General features: G+C 40.9%; 1 long non-coding RNA gene across 1 annotated transcript in view; it reads right to left on the bottom strand.

The window, feature by feature from the left end:
• LOC141424965 (uncharacterized) overlaps positions 1-20,633 on the bottom strand; it is a 150,026-nt gene that overhangs the window by 56,639 nt on the left and 72,754 nt on the right. The window contains exon 2 of the long non-coding RNA XR_012449952.1: positions 2,426-2,537. This is a non-coding gene — a long non-coding RNA (uncharacterized lncRNA). The remainder of the gene's footprint in view (positions 1-2,425; positions 2,538-20,633) is intronic.

The following is a 20,633-nucleotide window of genomic DNA, read 5'->3' as shown; positions in this document are numbered from 1 at the left end:
TGGCAAGGGCCCAAGGACAGCACACACTTCTCCACTCCAAGGAGGGCAGCCACTGCTAAAACACAATGGGCAGAGACAGCTCAACAATAGTGCCAGTTGAGCACAACTTGATCTACTGCCACAGAGCACACATTAGTAGTCAGCCCTTAAAACAAACCCACTGGGTGTTGAAGGGGAAAAAAGCCTTATGGGTCCAGACTTTGTCACCAAATTAACAAATGTGTCCAGCAGCTCTAGGCTGAGGTGCTAAAGGGTGTGACAGGAGGGTATTGTGTGAACAACTCTGTGTCCTGTGGGTGCCTCGACAGAGTGGGGAGGAAGGAGAGAGCTAAGTGGCACACACAGGTCTTCTAATTATGTCAGGCAGTTGATTGCTGTTCTTCCTATCTAGCTATCCTGCAGTCAGACAGGACTCAGCACATTCATACCTCTTGAGTATTTCTGAGTGCTCAGAAGATCCCACCCATCACATGCAAGAAAACTTAGTTCTGTATTGTTATTCTTAAAATACTTCACAAGAACACAGATTCCTCAACACCAGTGCTAAGCACTGTTGCAGGTGTGCCCAACCCCCTTCCTGCCTGCAGTTACCTTACAAAACACCCCACAGAACTATAAGGCAGGGACAGATAGGGCCTCCAGCCTCTGTGGGTCTCCATTTAAGGAACAGGTGTCAAACAGCTCAGCCAGCATGGAAGATCTGCCCTTCAGTCCCATAGGACACCCAGCACAGAGCAAAACTGACCCCCCCCCCAGTGGACCAGGCACTCTTCTGTGCTGGCTGCTTGATGGAAGCACCAGGAACAACTAGAAACAGGCCACTTTGGGTTCAGTGTCCCTTTTGTGCTTTGCGTTAGGAACCTGGGGGCACTGCAGGGGTGGTTCCAGGGGTGAGACTAAGAAAGGCAAAATCACCACTTGAAAGTTCAGACAAGCAATGACTGACTGGAAAGCATGTAGGATGGTCTCAGACCAACTCCAGCCCAAAGCAAATACCATGCTTTCTTCAGCGGGCGACACACTCTTTGCCCCTTCTTCACATTCAAGTTGTTCAGATGGTTCCTCCTTGTGCCCACAAGCTTCCTGCCCCCAGCACACACATAATCACATAAACAACTACAGCATTTAACTTCTGCAATCTAGGAGGTCCAGAGGTAGTAAGCTGGTGGGGAGCTGGTTGGCATGAGGTCCGATGACTAGTTGGGGTTATCTAATCACATAAACACCACTGGAGGACAGTCCTATGGAGATAAGTTCAGCAAAACCTCATTCTCCCCCTTCCTCATACCCTCCCCCCAACACCAGAAGGCAAAGCAGAGTTAACGAAATCAAAGCACCCATGCAGCTAGGGGGCACCTAGCTGTACCTTTCAATGCCGCGGGCTGCCAGAAACTTAAGGCGGGTAGCAGAAAGAGGGTCCACGTGCTGCTCACCTAGCACCCAGACTGGAGATCCTTTTCCTGTACCCACTATCAAAGTTCAAGGGCAGGTGAAGTCACAGACCAGTTGGGTAAACCAAACCAGCCGCCATCAAAGAAACCAACGTCGGCTTCCAAGTTCCTCTACACCAACCCTTCGGTTCAAGCTACGCAGGTTCAGCCTGTCCACCACATGGAAGTGCCTGGACCACCTCATCAGGGACCAGTCAGCACCAACAGCGCTTCCATTTTAAAAGATGGTAAAACTGTGCGGCATAAACTGGAAGAGGCACCCACTTTGATAGCAGGAGGGCAAGACCTCCCCTCCACCCCCATAGAAGTTTGCATTTAGTTTAGTGTTGTGTAGTTTGGGGAGAGAATGAGGTGTGATTTCACTTGAGGAACATTTTCAGGGGGCCAGGATTTTGGGGGGAGGAGGTCGGGCAGGGATGGTAAGGGAAAACTCTGCTTTCTGCCTGGGCACCCAGCATCCTGCAATCCTCCTTGCTCAACCAAGCAGACAACAGAGACCACGGGAGTCGGCCTGCACACTCCAGGCTCAGCAGGCTGGGGCAAAAGCCGAGGGTGCTGCTGGCTGCGACGCTTTTGCGCACGGGCTGCGTTGAGATAGCTGGGTCCCGGCGCGCCACCACCGGGCGGGCGCAGGAGCGCGCGGCGTGCGCGCGCACACGGGGTTACAGCCCCGCCGCGGTGATTGACGCGCGGGGGTCACTTGAGGCTCCCGCCGCTCCCCCAGCACAGGCCGAGCGCCACGCTGCGCTCAGCCCACCCAGGGCCGCGGCCACCCCCGGTCGGCCAGCCCCAGCGCCACCGCGGGCCACCTGGCCTGAGAAAGCAGTGACAAAATGGAATCGTAGCTCGCTCGCTATTTATTGCACTTGTCGGTGGCAGCCGCAGGCAAAAAAAAAAAAAAATAAAAAAAATAAATCGAGTAAAATAAAGCAGCAAGGAATCCATCCGCCGAATAAAAACCCAGAGTCCCCTACCTTCGGCCTTGGGGTGGCAAACTGGTCCTGTGTTCTCTGACCCACGGATCCAGCCCCTTCTTCATGAATAATTCCGGTCAGTCGGGATTTTGTGCATTTTTTTCATGAACACCTGTTTCAAGTAAGGGGTAAAGACCTTATTGAAAGAATTGTCCTTAAAAAATAACCTGTGCATACGTTGGTCCATCCAGGCATGCATGGGTGTTTGTACACACACATATGCACACGGAATAGCCATGTACAGGGAAACGAGAACTAGGCAGCGGGATAATGGGAGAGCCGGCTGGTTGTGAGCATGCTCGGCCGGGAACAGATCCACCCTCTGTTATTCCTCGGAATAAATATAAATCACCATCAGAAACCCAAACAGAAGCATCCCTCTTGAAATTCCTGCTGCTGAAAAACACGGAATAAATTCAGCCCGCAGACACAGAATCTAATCAGCAGCTGTTTACTGAATCCAGAGCCAACCCATGCCTCCCTTGTCTTTTCCACTAGGAGTCCAGACCTTTTTGAAAGAGGCTTTAACCTTTTAAAGATACAGTACACCAATTACCACTTCAGAATAGCTATCGCTGGGAGCCCAGGAAACCAATTCCATGCCTACAGCCACACAGAGCAGATTTGCATGAAGTGACAATAATTTTGCTCATTAGTGCCCTTTGAAAAGTACATACAGGTTATTTCATGTTATGTACACACATATATGACACATTTATATGGAGAGAGAAGAATTATGCAAATCCAAGGCTGAAGACCAGGCATACATATTTATTTCAGGATGAGCTTCACCGTGATAAGCTGGCATGGTATGTGAATACTAGCTTCTTCAGTTCTGAACTCATGTTTACAGGTTCAGACAAGCAGGGGACTCTTGTCAGCATGAGTGTCATCCCTCACCAGTCCCTTACTGCTCATAAAAGACCCAAGAAGCCTGCAGTAGTGGCAGAAGGAAGTGGGGACCTTTGCACCCCAGAACTGACCAGAGGGCACTCATTCATTGCCCTGCCAGCCATTCTCAGGAACCATGTCCTCAGCCCAAAGGCAAGTTCTGGAACAACTTCTATAATGTGATCTAGGACCAGCCTTTGTTCCAAGACACATTTTCTTCCAATCAGGCAGGAAAACTACCATCTGAACTTTAGAGTCTTGAAGATTCCGATTTAGGCCTTCAAGATTTCATCAATAAGGGTTTTTTTTTTTTGCTGTTTTGCTTTGCACCGGTTTGGGGGGGGGTTGTTTGTTTTGGTTTGGTTTTTTTCTCTTTTTAGGGGCTAAGTTGAGCATGGAGGTAAAAAAACAAGATACAGGGATAAACCATTCCAACCTAAATAAGAGAGGGAGGAGAGTGAGGAATGATTTTCCAAATCCTTCACCCACCCAGACATTATTTATTCTAATTTTGTTTGAGCTTTTAAAAAGGTAGTGATGAGAAGAATCAAAATTCCTAACCTTACTCATGTTTGAAAGGTCGACAAATGCCCTTTTCAGTCTCTACCCCACCCTGAAGCCTCAGAGCTTCAGCAAGGTGCTGCCTGCTTTTCCCCTGGTCTGGCACAGACCTCCAGTATCCCTAGCGTCATTCCAGGACCAGATCCCTCCAGCTCTAGCTCCAGCACCCACTCCCTCCCTCGCCTTGTCCTGTCGACAAACCTCTGAAACTGGTGCCTGTCTCTCTCTCTCTCTCTCTCTCTCACCTAGCACTTCCTGCACCACCCTCCCAGCCACCCACGCTCCCACTTCCAGGACTCTTTAGCAGAAAATTGTCATATTTCATGTGTCATTGCCTAGCTAGCTTGGCCTGTCACTGATTGGCTGGGCACTGGCAGCTGGAAATGTCACCAGCCACACAGCATGGAGCTGGCTCTCCCAAGAGAGGCCACCACAGACCTGAGCACAGGAGGCTCAGTAACAAGGCACAGACCTACCACAGGGATCCTGTCACTTCTTTTCCAGCCTCTTCTCTACACAGCACTGGGGGAGGAGACCAAATAGAGAAGATAGTATCTGCAACTGTCATGTTGAGAAGAAATTAAAGATGTCTGCAGTCCGGTTGAAAGATCTGGAGAAAGTGTTCCTGACAAAAACATTCTTCCCCACCTAATATCAAGTGCATCAAACTACAATCACAATATAGCAAAGCTGTTGGGGAATCCAGAAGGGATTTGGTCCCTCCTCTTACTCTTAAAGGAACTGCTCTTAACCCTCCAGAAAAGGAGCCACCATCTTTACCCAGCCTTGCAGTGCACTACGAAGCCCACCACTTTTTTAAGAGTTCGATGGTCTTTGTGGCAGCTACCAGGAATCATTCACTCATAGTGCCCTGCCTCCAGTGGGTTTAATGGAACTCAGCATTTAAGTCTCACTTCATTCTATTCTCCTGATGAAACTTAGCCCTGTCTCTCTGACCTTTTGTGTAAAGTTTCTAGAGCCTTTCATTAAGTTACAGCTCTAAAGAAAATCTTCCCACCACCCTAGAATTAGAGGAGGTGGGAAAGTCATTTAGTTCAGACATCCATGGGATCCTCCAGTCTCCTCCCTCAGTTCCACATCAAAGCTTTTGGCTTGGGGAATGGTAAACGGGGTTCCTACAATTATTCCTTTCATTCCTCCCCCATCCCAACACTATTACATAACCAAAATGTCAGCAGCCATACTGGGAACCAAAGAAAGATGCTACCCTTTAAAGAGAAAGGGGAAGACCCAAGATGATGAATGGAGCAAGGGAGAGGAAAGGCTGACTCATGCTGAGAAGCTCAGAATTCGGCACAGACCTGGAAGAAGTAAGTACACAGGTTTCCAGGAAAGAGCCTGGAAAACCCCAACCTGAGATTGTCAAGATTGGACAAGGGTCATTGTTATCAATGTGGACATCGGGAAGGAGGCCAGCTCTCTCCACACAGAATGGCTGGACACAGGAGCTGTTTCCTTGCAGCCAGAGATTGAAGAGGAACAGACACTAACTTCTTTGGGGATTAAAAAATGTGCACACACACACACACCAAAAGAAGAAAACCAACCAGATAAAACATGAGATACAACAGAGATGGTGAATATTCAATATCAGTCCAATAGGAATTCCAGATGGAGACAACATCAGTAAAGAGGGGGAAAGCAAGCTAGGAACAGTGGCTCACACCTATAATCCCAGCTGCAGGGGAGCATAGGTAGGAGGATCACAGTGCAGGCTGGCACAGGCAAAAACTCAAGACTCTGTCTGAAAAAATAATTAAAGCAAAAAGGCTAGGGTGTCACACGAGTTATAGAGCACCTACCTAGCAAGAATGAGGCCCAGAGTTGCAAGAGGAGAGGAGGGGAGAGGGAGGAGAAAGCAATAACTAAAGAGTGAAAACCATTCCCTAGAGCTGAAGGAATGAAGACTTTAGGGTTCATATGCTGTGCTGGGCAGTGGGATTACTGAGTAAACACGCACTTCTAGATGCAGTCTACTACTCTAAGGACAAAGACAAAACCACAAGCTTCTTCACAGGTGAGAATCCAGCTGTTAAAAGGAAATTAATTCAGGCTGACTCCTATTCCTCCTCAGCAGCTCTGGGCTCACACACTGGCACCACCTTTGTGGAATTCTAAGGGAACAGATCGGATGGTAATTCAAGAATTCCTCCAGCCCAGTGGTCACACTAGACCTTCCCTCCATGTGAAGAATAAAAGTAGGTTAAAAGACACAGAAATCAGGGCACTCAAAGACCCTTTGCTAAGAAAATTTTCTGGAGATTTCTTGATGATCTCGTCTAAGTAATGAACTCAAGAAAAGAAGTGTAATGAGGAATAAGGCCAGTAAAACACAGGAGTAAGTACACAATTGATAACATGGTTATAAAATTTAATTATTTTTGAAAGATAAGGTTCAAATGATTAAATACACAGTAGTCTCCCTCTCACCCCCCCAACCCCTATTACCTCCTCCCCCTACCCTTCTACTCCTGTTATCTGTACCTCACTTTTTACTATTTCAGTTACCCATGACCAACAAGAGAAAGAAGGATGAGTGTCATAAAATAACAGTTTCACAGACAGAGAGAGAAACAATGACAGAAACATATATAGAGAGAAACAAAGATAATATTCAATGAGGCAATAGTTTTTATTATGGTATTTTATTATAAATTTTCTATTTTTAGTTGTTATTAAGACTTTACTGTGCCTAATTTATAAATTAAGCTTTTTAATAGTTATGTACATATAGGGAAAAAAAGTAGTACATGTAGGGTTCAGTACCATTTGTGGTTTTAGGCAATCCCTGTAGGATTTTGGAATATACCCTCTGTGGATGAAGAGATCTTACTGTATATTTATACCTGTCTATCTATCTTATCTCTCAGATATATATGTCTTGAGTTAAACTTCCATATGACTTCAGGAAAAAAAATAGAGAATCCCAGTAAGTAAAATAACCAGAAAAAAAAAATAGGGTGAGAGAACCATTAGGGCAGGCAGACAATTCCATTATCTCCTCTTCTTCCCAAGGCCACATTAAAGTGATAATAAGGATCTGAGGCTCTTGGGAGTTTTGTGTGTGTGTGCTATTTGTTACAGCAGCTATAGGAAACTAAGAACACCACCGTAATGAGAAGCACAGTACTTCCCAAGGAATCTAATAATTGTTACTAGCAGCTAGCAGCAAAGCTTACAGTGTTCTTGACACTGCTACATTATTTACCTGTCTTATCTCACTGGACTTATATACAAGGGGGCAAGAGAGAGTGGGGCTTCATCACTTAGTAGCAAGTGTCCTTAGGTGGGTTCTCAGACCTCCTGATGCTGCTCTTTCTTATCTGTAAAGCAGCAGTAGACTACCTGTCGAGGCTGTTGAGGATAAAGTGAAACTGGCTATATTAAGTGTTTGGAAATAGGATTTATAAATGATAACTGATAATGAGAAAGTCCTTCCTGATACAGCACTGTGGTCTGTTTTCCAGACCTTTCTCTCACTGCTTCTCCTTCTTCTCCTTGGATAAGGACAGAACAAGGGTCTTCCCCTATTTAGTATCTAAAGACAGTGACTAAGTCATCAGGAGTGTGAATTCCTCTAGGCTAAAATGCTTTGGATCACTGCTCTTAGGAATTCATCTGGAGTTCCTCCCCCATTGTGGTCATTTCCTGGGAACACATTCCTGTACACTTTAAGATGTGACTCCAAACTATCACTTTGTTCACTCTAGAACAGAGATCCACAAGCTATGGCCTCACAGCATCCTAACTTTTACATCCCATGAGCTAAGGATGGGTTTGACATTTTTGAATTAAAAAAAAAAAGAATTTTTGACAGACACCATATGTGCCCTATAAGTCTAAAATGTTTACTGTTTTTCCTTTTTCAGGAAAAGTTTTCCATCTCCTCCTAGAAGATAATGTACTGCTATCAGGACAATATAATAGTGCTCAAGACATTTTGGCAACCAAATTGCACTACTGTAGATATTGACTTAACTAGAAGGCTGCAAATTATACTTAGTAGTAAAAGTGTAAGCTAGGAACATGTCTACCCAACTAAGACTACACTTCCCAGCCTCCCTTATAGGAGAGTGTGGCCAGAAGACAAGGCCTTGAAATGCAAGCAAATGTGAAATGAACAATTTCCCTGTTTGCTGTTGAAGGAAGGGATCATGTTCTCTCCTTCCCTTTCCCATTGACTAATCTGACAGCCATGTGGAATGACAGGCTGCTGAGCAACTAGACATTAGGCTCCTGGGCCACTAGTGTTTCCTTTTCACCCTTCCTGCTTATTCTCAATCTGTAAGAAGGAAATCAACTTTTAACTTACTTAAGCCATTCCTCTGTAAGGTCATTGTAACAGCAACTGCATCTGTGCCCTAAGCAATACAAGCATCACCTTCTACTCCCAAGTATATGTTTTCCACAATTGCTGCTACAAGCCACACACTTTCCTGCTCTGCACTTACACAGCTAATTTCTTAGACCTCAGGCCAAGACCTCTCATTTGACCCTATTATACTTCATATTGTTAGGATCAGCCCATCATTCTGCCCTGAAATCTGGGCCTAATTATGTCACTCAAAGTAGCTTCTATTCTTTCTAATTTCATATTATTCTTCAAAAGGCACTTTAGTTTGTAGCACTCACATTAGACAGTGTTCAGCAAAACACCTGATGAATATTAAGTACAATGCAGTGGAGAAAATCATGGTGTCAGTTTGTGGAGGAGAAAAATAACAGATCAAACTACAGTCCAAGTGGAGGAGAAGACGTGGGGGAAAGAGAGAGAGGAAGGAGAGTTTGCTACATTCAGCCACTGTTCAGGAACTTCCTTACTGTTACCTCATTTATTAAATATTTTGTTCCCTTACTCACTTGTTTTAAAATTAGTATTTATAGTTTATTTATAAAACTGACTACAAATACCTACTTTTGGGGACAGAAAATCATCATCCATAAACACTGATGAATTCACACTTCACGTAATCTCTTCTCTCTTTTGGACACCTGAAGAATTAGTTGCATTCATTGCAAGTCTTAGAGTTAAAGATGAAGTCAGGCAGAATGGTACATGCCTGTAATCCCAGCTACTTGGGAGGCAGAGATTGGGAGATAGAGATCAAGAGGATCATAGCTCAAGGTCAGTCCAGGAAAAAACGTTAGTGAGACCCCTCCCATCTCAACCAACAAGCCAGGCATGGTAGTAAACACTGTGGTCCTAGTTACATGGGAGGGGTAGGTAGGAGGATCACTGTGGTCCTAGTTACATGGGAAGGGTAGGTAGGAGGATCACGGTCTGAGGCAAAAATGAAAGACAAGGCCCAGCAGTTCAAACCTCAGTTTCACCAAAAAAAAAAAAAAAATGAGTTAAAAGTGAAAATATTCCAAGAACACAACTCAAGAACTGAAATAATCACATGAATCACTTGTAGAACACTAGACAGCACTTTCAGAAACCTCTAAGCCGGGCCATACTGAGATAGTGAGAAGTAAAGTGCCTGTTTGCCCTCTGCAGAGCTGAATGGCAGAAGGCTACAGATTGGGGTTCAAACCCTGTGGCACCTGAGTCAATTACTTACCTTTCCCTGCCATAGCTTCTATATCTGTAAAAGGGGGCTATGTTGTCCTTACCATAACCATCTCAGGTAGATTCCCCTCCCCACTACCTTGCAGATGGTGAATAGGAGGTTTATGTCCCTTGTCCAACCAAGGGACAAGGAAACCACCCAATACACGACAGCATGAGGATCCAACCCTAGGTCCATCTGATTCCCAAACTCATGCTCTTTTCCTTTTCCAAAGAGAGAGAAAGAAAATATCATGATTAAGGTAGAAAATAAGAAAAAAAATCATGGCAGAAAGGATGGCCTGCCCACCAGAGGTAAGGTCAGATGACTCTCCATGTAGTATTCAAGATGAGGGCCAAATGATCTCAGGTGGTCTTCTTCTGGCTTCCTTAGAGAAGCTTCTGGTTAGGATGGAACACATTCTGGGGTGGTGCTTAAAACAAAGAGCTGGTTCAAGTCCCACTCCCTTCTTACAATCATTCAGGCTATCTGGGGGCCTTGGCCAGGTGATACCTAATGCAGAAAATCAGCCAAGGCCAATGTGCATAATGCTTGTGCTTCTGTTTACCTAAAAGTAAGTAATGTGGAATATAAAGTCATTCTTGTGCACACACACACACACACACACACACACACACATACACAAATAAGAGCATGGGTCTGAACCTTTCTTCTATTCCCTGTATGCTAACAATCCAAGGGAGCCCATCAGAGACCTCAGCTCTGCATGGCAGCCAGTGAATGTCACCAGGACGCACACTGATTCTCTTGCAGGAGTGTTTTTATGATTAAGAAGAATTAGTACGTTACATGGAATAGTCAAAGCCTAGGTATACGAAGAGATTAAGAAAATATGTAAAGTATCTGCAGTCTGTGGATCCTGTGTGAAACTGCATATCAAAACTCCATGTGGCGCTTTGGAAAACATGCAGATGCTTCCAACTTTCCATAGAAGGTACTTGACCTATGTGCATCATTCAAGTTCCATGGGTAATTCTGACAATCCTAGTGAAGATCTAGAGTAGGTGTCAGCCTCAGAAAGCTGCTAAAATGTCACTAGGTCCAGATCCACCCAAACAGATGTGATATGGAGATATTCTACCAGATGAAGGTCTAAAAGTTACATCCATGGATTCAGTCTCCCAAAAGCATAATATGAACAAAATTAGCTAAACTCAAAACAAGAAAAGATTTGAAGGGCACAAAGCCCAGAGCCTTGTAGTACCTTAGAAAGTTAGAGGTAGAAACATTGCTCAGCCTCTCACCCTTGGAGTCTGAGTCTGCTTTTCTCTCCCAGGTAAGAATGTGGCCTTGCATGCTGACTTGGGTTCAAGAACCAGGAGTGTCTGATGTTGGTAAGAATTTCCTTCTAAGGCAAGTGAGGGGAGAAGTTTCTCCAGTGTTGGAAGCTTCTAGTGCAAACAGAGTATGTGTAGCATAAAGGAGCATCCCTGATCTGGTAAGACCCCATCTTGGGCAGCCCATGGCACAGAAGTCATACCCTCGTCCTGACAAGTACTCTGGGGAAGCTACCTGATCCTGTCATGAGGCTAAACAAAGCCTGTGGGTATGTTGGAGTGGACAGAGTTGTCTTGCAACACCCATAACCCACCAGAAAGTACTATAAAGACAAACATGGTAAAATCATAAAGGCAATCCCAGGCCATGATTTCAAAGAGGAATCTAACAATCATAGGGGCAGGATTAGAAATTTCAGTCAGATTTAAAAAAAAAAAGTGATGACTAGAAAAGAGGGTGAATCAACACCACAAATCATACATACATTCACTGGGAATCAAAACCTCACGTGCCTTCAGGGGCCAAGCAAATAACATGAGTGTGTGAAGCAGCTTGGTATAAGAAGGAAAGAATGGAGCCATCATGCCTTTGTGTATTAAATTTAAAAAATAAAACCCGAAAGCTATGTCAGCTAAGAACCATTGGAATCAGATGATTGACTCAGCTTGAAACAAAGGAGAAAAAATCTTCCCTCTCTTAGGAAGATAAAGAAAACAAGCCTTTAAAAACTGGTTGTATAAGCATTTACTACCTTTTAAAGCACTTTTAAAGAAAGAGTTAAAGAACAGCCCTCAAATCAGATGTCTTTAAATGAGTTGCATCAGGTAACTATGACAGTAATTCCCAAACTACATATTCCAAAGAACACAGTGGGTCACAGGAGTGCCCAAGGAGCATGCAAGATGTTCCTCTACACGTCCTGTTTATAGTTTAAGAGTTGTCCCTGTACTCCCACATGATGCACGTACTCTTCTTTCTTTCAGAGATATTTCATCAAAACTTCTCCTTACTCTAATTTTTATTTTGAAATAATTTTAAACTTACAGAAGAGTTGTAAAGATTATACAAAGAATCCCCACATGCCCTTTTTACTGGCTTTCTCTATTGCTAACATTTTACGTAACCATAGTACAATAATCAAAACCAAGAAAATGATATAATACCATGAACTAAACTAGAGATTATTCTCTAATGTTAACCAGTTTTACCACTGATACCCTTTTTCATTCCAGAGTTCAATTCAGGATCCCATGCTGTATTTAGTTGTCATTTCCCCCTTAGTCTCTTCTGATCTGTATCTGTTCCTCATCTTTGCATTTCGTCCATGCCTTTGACATTTTTTGAACAGGTTATTTTATAGACTCTTCCTCAATTTGAGTTTGTCTGATATTTCTTCATGATTAAACTGGGGTTATGGGTTTAGGTACAAACAGCACAGAAGTGATGTGTCCTTTCAGTGCATCAACATGCCATCAGTGTGTCAATGTCTTACTGGTGATGTTAACCTTGATCACTTGGATAAGGTAGTATCTGCCAGGTTGCTCCACTGTAAAGTGGCTATTTTTCCCTTCGTCACTGATAAATGACATTGATAAATTAATTGGGGAGTCTCAAATACCATGAATTACACAAATGTCTTGTTTCTCAAAATTTTACCTGTTGACATCCAACAAGTGACCTGTCTGCGTCAATTATCAACATTGAGTTCTAATAGTGATTTCTTTCCTTCTTTCCTCTATATTTACTTGTTGGGATTCTCCTGTAAGAAAGAATTGTCCTTTCTCCCCATCAAAGTTTCTTCAACTTTTATTTTCACCAATATGGACTCATGGGTACTTACTTTCTTCTTCAAGTTATAACCCAGTATATCTTTGTTTATTTTTTGGCTTAAATTGTTCCCACATTGGCCATTGAGGGCTCATTCAGGTTTGTTCCGATAATCCACACATTCCCATTGTTGTTGTTTAGCACTGCCTAATTTCTGACAACATAAGATACTCCAGGTTCATCTTGTGTTTTCTATGCTATGTTCTGGAGTCTACTTTTTATAGTTCTTGCCATACATACCTTGCATATTGTATGATTACATTTATACCTAAATATTCCTTGGGAGATGTTATTGTAAAGGCTAGTGCCCTCTGAATCTCAAAGTCCAAATATTCATTGGTAGTATAAACACAATTGATTTTGTATGCTGCAGCCTTGCTAAATCATTTACTGATATTAGGAGTTTTATAGATTCTTTGTGTTTTTGTACATAGACAATCAACTTACATGTGAAGATATGTTGCCTTTCTAATCTTTATGTTTTTAAGTACTTTTCTTGCCTTATTGTACTGTCTAGGACTTCTAGTAGGATATTTAATAGGAATCTTAAGAGAGAACATCTTTCATTGTTCCTGATATTAAGAGGAAAGTATTTAATCTTTCACTATCAAGTGTATTGTTAGCTGTAGGGTTTTGTAGATACTCTTTATAAGATTAAGGGAGTTCCCTACTATTCCTAGTATTTTCTAGTTGTTTGGGTTTTTTTTTTTTTTTTTTTTTGGCAGATTGGGGTTTGAACTCGGGGCTTCATGCTTGCTAGGCAGGTATTCTTACCACTTGAGCCACACCTCCAGCTATTCCTAGATTTTTTGAGAGTTTAATCAGGGATGGATATTGAATTTTTCAAGTGCTTTTTCTAAATTTATTAAGATATCATATGGTTTTCTTCCTTGGTTTTGTAAATATATTGAATTACATTGATTAATTTTCCAGTGTTGACTCATCCTTGTATTCCAAGGATGAATCCTGAGTTTACACACACAGTACCACCAAATTCAATTTACTAATTTTTTACTGAGGATTTTTGCATGTATCATTATGTAACTTTCTTTTCTTATAAAAATCTTTGCTGAACTCATAAAATAAGTTGGGAAATATAATCTTCTCTTTTATTTTTTGAAAGAAAAGAATTAAATATCCCTTAAATGTTTGATAAATTTGTCACTGAAACTATTGGGGATATCTGTTTTTTCTTTAATGCACTTTTGCATTTGCGTTCTTTAAGGAATTGGTCCATTTCACCTAAGGTGTCAAATTTGTAGGATTGAGTTGTCTGTACTACTACCTTACTGATCTTCTAATGTCTACGGGATCTATAGTGATATCCCTTCTTTTATTCCTGATACTGATAATTTGTGTCTTCTCTTTTTCTTGGTCAGTCTTGCTGAAAGTTCATCAATTTCGTTGACCTTTTCAAAGAACCAGATTTTGGTTTGGTTGATATTTCTGAATTGCTTTTCTGTTTCCAAATCATTGATTTTTGCTCTTATATTGATTGTTTACTTCCTTCTCCTTCCTTTAGTTTTAATTTGTTCTTTTTATCTAGTTTTTATTTTCAGGTTAGATGCTATATATTATTGATTGGAGACCTTACTTCTCCTCCTCTTCCCCCACCTTTCTCCCCTCCACAATCCTTCTTTTTCACACTGGGAATGAACTCAAGGCATATACATGCTAAGCAAGCATCTACCACTTGAGACATGCCACATGCTCTTTCTCTTCTTTTCCAATATAAGTATTTAATGCTTTACATATTCGTCTGTGCCCAACTTTAACTTCATCGCATGAATTCTGGTGTGTTTGTTTCCTTCTTATTCACTCAAAATATTTTTAAGTTTCCTTAAGACTTCTTCTGACACATGGCTTATTTAAGCATATGTTGTTTAATTCCATAAACTTGTAGATTTTTCAAATATCTTTCTATTATTGATTTCTAGTTTCATTCCATTATGGTTCATGAATATATTTTCCATGATGTTTGTTCTTTTTTAAGTTGTTAAGGTTTGTTTTATGGCCCAGAATGTAGAATTGGCAAATGTTCCATGTGCACCTCAGAAACGTATTTTGTTAGGTAAAGTGTTCCATAAAGGTCAACAAGACCAAGTTGGTTGATAATGTTCAGGTCGTGTATCATGGTTTTCTTCTTATTTGTACTGTCATTTACTGAAAAAGGAACATTGGCACTTTCAACTATTAATTGTGAAACCACCTATTTCCCTTTTCATTTCTATCAGCTTCTGAATCATATATTTTGAAGCTTTGATGTTTGGAGAATTGCATGCTTTATAATTATTTAATGTCCATCTTTATAATAATCATTCTTGTTCTAAAAGTTTGTGTTGTCTGATATTAATATAAATACTTCAGCTTTATTTTGATTAGTGTTTTCACAATACATCATTTTCTATCCCACTACTTTTAATCTATTTACCTTTATATTTAAAGTGGGCTTCATATAAATAGTGCATAGTTGGATCTTGCTTTTTGTCTAACCTGACAATCTCTATCTTTTAACTGGACTATTTATACTTAATGTAACTATTGATTTGGTTGAATTAAAATATATTATCTTAATTGTTTGTTTCTATTCAGTTCCATTGTTCTTTCATTCTCTTTCCTTCCTTCTGTTCTTTCTTCCTCTCTCACTCCTTCTCCCACTTCCTTTCCTTTCTTCCTTCTTTCTTTGTCTGCCTTCTCTTTTCTTGTTATCCCGGTTTGGGGTAAAGGAAGATAATATCCTATTGTTCTGTTTAAGCTTTAGTCTTAGACAAGCACTGCACAGAGAATCATGAAGCTATGCTCTTCCTGGTGATTCCATCTCTCCCTCAGATCACTTCTGAATCCAGAATGTACCTTTGCCCTTTCCCAAAGAATTAAGATTTTTTTCCTGTTCCTTTATCTCAGATTCAATGGGATTTCACCAATAGCCTAGGAGTCATAGTGTTTATCCCTTTCTACATACACACCACACAAATAAGGCTTCTGTTTCTAGGTGAAGGTAGAGGAGAAGGTTTCAGGTAGAGTTTCTTGCCCCTTTTACAGTGATCCCTATTCCTCTCTTCTACCACAAAGGAGACTTTGTGTAGCTTCTCCCAACCATTTCTGTGAATTCATGGTGAGGTTCCTAGAAAAATGCTTGTGAAAGGGTTATGGGGGCACACACACAACTGTATTTGTAGCTCTTAGGGACTTCACAGTCTTTTGCTTCTTTTGCCAGTCAGCAGTTGACTAGATCCTACCTACTTAACAACTATCCCACTGAATTCTCACAGGTAGCTGGCTGCTTCTTCCCCAGGAATGTTAGTCCCCCTGTCTCATTTCTCTGCAGATGCCTCTCTCCTCCCAGATTCTGAACCTTCTGGGTGTCCAGCAACCTTAATACGCCTATGGGCTCAAGAAAAATTGTGAATTTTTTTACCATCATAAGTTTTTTACTATCATAAGTTTTTTTTTCCATCATAAGTTTGGAAACAATGTACTTTCCATCTCTTTACATCTTTGTATAGAAACCAGAAACCACCAAAATCCTACTTCTCTTAGGTACTTATACATCTTTTGTGGTAGCAAGCAAGAAAAGGTATGGAAGCTGATCAGGGCAATTATTGTCATCTTGGAAACTTCCTTAAGGGGTTTTAGAAATAACTGATATTCTAGAAACACCTCTATGGGTTGCCTTTAAGAAATGTTAAAATATGGGGGGGCGGGCAGGAATCCCACAGGAGTTAAGTTAAGCACAAATAATAGAGTAGTTTCTCAAAAACTGGAAGGCAAATCCTGTATAAACCATGACTCGGCTGTAATCCAGGACAATTACCTCACTGAAAGCATCTGCCTGAAATAATATGATGATACATGATGAACTTCATGGATAATGAAGAATAAAATAACTCCACAGGATTTCTAACCCATTTCAGTCAATTTCAGAATTTTTAATACATGTTACTAATTAGTGAGAAATATGACAGGTAACTAATTACTGAAAATTAGGTTAATGAAAAAATTTCATACTTAAGAGTTTATAATTTATTGTACTTCCTCAAAGGTAAGTTTTGCCCTTAACCAATAACTATACCATATATTAATAATAATAATAATAATAATAATAATAAAACAACCACCATCTAGTGATCTCATACTACAAGACAGAGCTACATTTAGCTAATTATAAAAATTTATCTTATTTCATCCTCGCCACAGCCTAGGGACTAAGAAACTTGTCCGATGCACAGAGTTAGTGTATTCCAGAGGCAGAATTCAATCCCAACCCAGATTCCAACTTTACTATAACTTCTGAGCTGGTCTGCTCCAGAATGCTGTTAAGATTTTATGTGAGCCATTGAGTAGCTTCCTCTGTCATTCTCAAGGCTGGATAAACCCTTGCATAAATCACAAAAGCATCAGAAATACTTTACTGGATGAAACCAGCTGTCTAACCAGAAAGACAATGGGTTTCAGAATGGCAGCAAGGAACTACTTGATGAGCAAGCACGACAACTAATGTTTATGAGGTTGGTTTGAAAGGTTTCTGAAACATGTTCTCTCTCTCTCTCTCTCTCTCTCTCTCTCTCTCTCTCTCTCCTGCCATTTCCCATCTCTCTCCATATATGTATGTATGTGTGTGTGTTCTTTTCCTCCCTACAATACTACATTATGAAATTGTCACCCAGTAATTTATTTAGTTCTTCTGAGATTATTTGAATATATGTGTGTGTACTTAAAACTATAAGCAACTCTTTCTTCTTTGGAGTGCTTTATGAAATACCTACTATAACATGACACTCTAAGGTTATCTTAGACATCAAGAGCATAACAACAGCACAGAGTGAGTTTAAAAGACAATAATGTGAACAGCTACTTCTGAATCCTCAGCAAGTATATTTCACCTCATCTAAACAAAGTAAGACATAAGATTATTTAGGAAAGATGACAAGCTATCGCAATTACCAGCAAAGAGGAATACTCCTACAAACAGCAAAGAGAAGTCATCAATCTGGGAAAATTCAGTATAAAGACAAATAGAAATTCTCCTCTATAACTACAAGATGGACGACCACCCTAGATATCCCTGGCAAAAATCTCTGAATCATAACACAAAGTAATAACTAGGGCTTCTCAGTTCTCTACAAGTCAAGATGCACATGGAGGCTGGTAGAGTGGCTCAAGTGGGAGAGTGTCTTATGCTTTCTAAAGCATAAGGCCTGAAGTCCAAATCCCATCACCACCACCACCACCAAAAAAAAGGGGGGGGGGCTGGGATGTAGCTTGGTGGTACAGCACTTGCCTAGCATGTGCGAGGCCCTGGGTTTGATCCCAGCACCAAAAAAGAAAAGACAAAAAAAAAGATGCCCAAATCCCACCAGTCCTCCTTGAGAGGTAGAAATGGAGCGATTACATTTCCACACATCTGTACTCCATTCCCAACCCACCAGTAAGCTCCTGTATACCAAGTGGAAAGCTCTGCTGTAACTGTGTTGACAAGAAGTGGTTTGATTATGTGTGGGATCCTCCACCTAAGAAGCTGGGAAAATGTATAACTGGGTAATTATTTCATTGAAAGTGGTTAAGTGTCAAACCTTTGATGTCTAAAGGGAAAGCTTCAGTTAGAAATTTAACTCTCATATACCCCATTCTCTGAAATAAAAGCTGGGACCTACCAGGATATTTCTATCAAGTCATTCTGTCAATCTCAAGATATTTTAAAAATTTTAATTAACCTTATCATCATCATGGATTTATAGTATTGTGCTGGATGATCAAATGCTCCAGTGCTGGAACAATTTGAAGGGAAAAGGACCTGCTCATAATTATACCATAGTAACAGGTATATGCCAGGATATATAATAATATATATAATATATATAAATAATAATAATAATATTATTATTATTATAAACACTAAGGTTTTGTTTTCTGTTAGTGCAGCCTGGTTCTCAGATTCACTCTTACAGCCTAAATGCAAAAACATGGGGGGAGGGCTGGGGTCCAACTAAGAGCTCTTATCTTGGCCCAAGGGCAAAACCACAGTTCTTGACCTGTGCTTTGTGACTTCTCAAGAGCCTGGAAGGAATGCTGCCCTTGTCATATCCAAACCAGCCTTTCTGTATTCTAAAATAGCTTCCAATTTTCAGTTCACATTCTTGCACTCACATGGGATCTTTGCCACTGCTCTGCTTATATTACTCAGAGTACTTTGGAAGGTTTTTTATTGAAACCCTCTAGGATTGGAATATATTATAAATAGAGAGACTATACATGTATAAATACATACATACACACATATATAACATATATATGTTTTATATATATAGATACAGAGATAACGTTTCTAGAACATAATCTTTGAAGCCCTCTTTATGGTTCTCCCTGATTTCATTTCATTTAAAAAAAAAAAACACAAACCACTTTATTAGTGGTCTCCAGGAACGTGGGCTCCAAGGGCTGAGAACCTTAGAATTTAATGGTGTGGTGCTGTCCACCGTGAAAGTGCTGACCAGCCTCGGGTGAGGGTTAGAGCTGCCCTCTCTCAGGAGGAAGGACCAGGATTAGCCTTTTCTCTTTGTTTCTTTCATCTCTCTTTCTTACTCCTTGCTTATTTTACCACCCCTCCTCTCTCTCTGCTGGGAAGACCAGGAAGGTCTACTTCTTGAGGAAGCAGGTACAGAGCTTTGTGATCCTGTCTTCTATCTTTTTCTACCAGATGGTTTTCAATATGTTTTGTTTTCTTACAGAATCAAACATGCACTGGAGAGGTGAACATCAGGCTCAAAGAATAGGAAGCATTGATTCATTGCAGAAAAACAGATTTTTCAGCTGGAAAAGACCTTAAAGATATTAAAATCCAATCTTCTCATTTTAGAGCCGAGAAAAGCATAGGACTTGCCTGAGATTATTGGCTAAATACATGTCTCAGTCTCTAAGTCTTTCATTACCGACATGCTTTCATTATTGATAATTCAGTCATATCATTGATGGTTTTACTTTGTAGTCTAAGGTACTTGACCTTACCTAGAGTGTCAGTATTTTCATTTGATAATATTCATAAAACTAACTTTGACCCATACATAAAAAGGGGAGGATATGCTCACCTTAATGCCAGCCATTTTATTCATAACAGCATTCACGCTATCAACAAAAAAGTCAATCACCTGTCACACTTTTTTGATATCCCAATATTCTTTGCCTTTTTAACTATTTGTACTTTTAATAAAATATATAATTGAATTGAGTCTTTTAAAATATAGACACTTCAGCAAAGTTGAAGGTGGTTAATTCTGTGCCATATTAGAAATCTACAGTTTGCTATCATACAATTAGTTAACCAAAAACCTCAAATGTCCAATAGGTGCCCAATACTTTCCCAGACATCATCTTAACTCCTGCATCTTCAAGGTCAAAAAATGTCTTAAATTTCAGCTTTTCGGGAATCTTTGTACATATGTGTGCATGTCTATATTTGCTTGCTTATTTATTTTTTCAATAACATTTATTTCTTCCACTTTCAAGGGCCTATGCTAGACACTGGAGGGAAACATTTCTCCCAACTCTTAGGGAGAAAAATGTTTACACAATAACTACAATAAATGGCCTAAGACAATGACCACAAACCCAAATGCTCACAGAGGCTAGACTGGCATTGTAAATGCAAGAAACAAGTTGAGTATAAGGCAACAAGGAGGAGAGAATTATGGGGAGCTGTAAAATGGGTACTTCCTTTAAAGAAATAATAGAGAAATGAGAGAGGATTTGAAGATGAGGGGAAGCAAAACAGAGCATACACAGAAAGGGACACTAGGACTGAGCTTTGAGTAACTATAGAGCTCCAACACTGAGCGGTCAAATAGACGAGACAGGCAGATGGGAAATAGTGTGGTGAGAGATAAACCAGCAGGACATAGCGTCCTAAAGACCACAGGGGTGAATGCTTCAAGGTGGAGGTCAGATGTGTCAGAATTTTCTGCAAGTAACTATTGACTAGGATCACAGGCATCCTCAACAAGAGCAGGATCAGGTAGCGTAGGCAGCCAGGTTGAAGTATACTGAAAAGTGGCAAGAAGGAA

Source organism: Castor canadensis, chromosome 7 (genome assembly GCF_047511655.1).
Source record: "Castor canadensis chromosome 7, mCasCan1.hap1v2, whole genome shotgun sequence".
NCBI lineage: Eukaryota > Metazoa > Chordata > Mammalia > Rodentia > Castoridae > Castor > Castor canadensis.
This window is presented reverse-complemented; position numbering and strand designations above follow the sequence as displayed.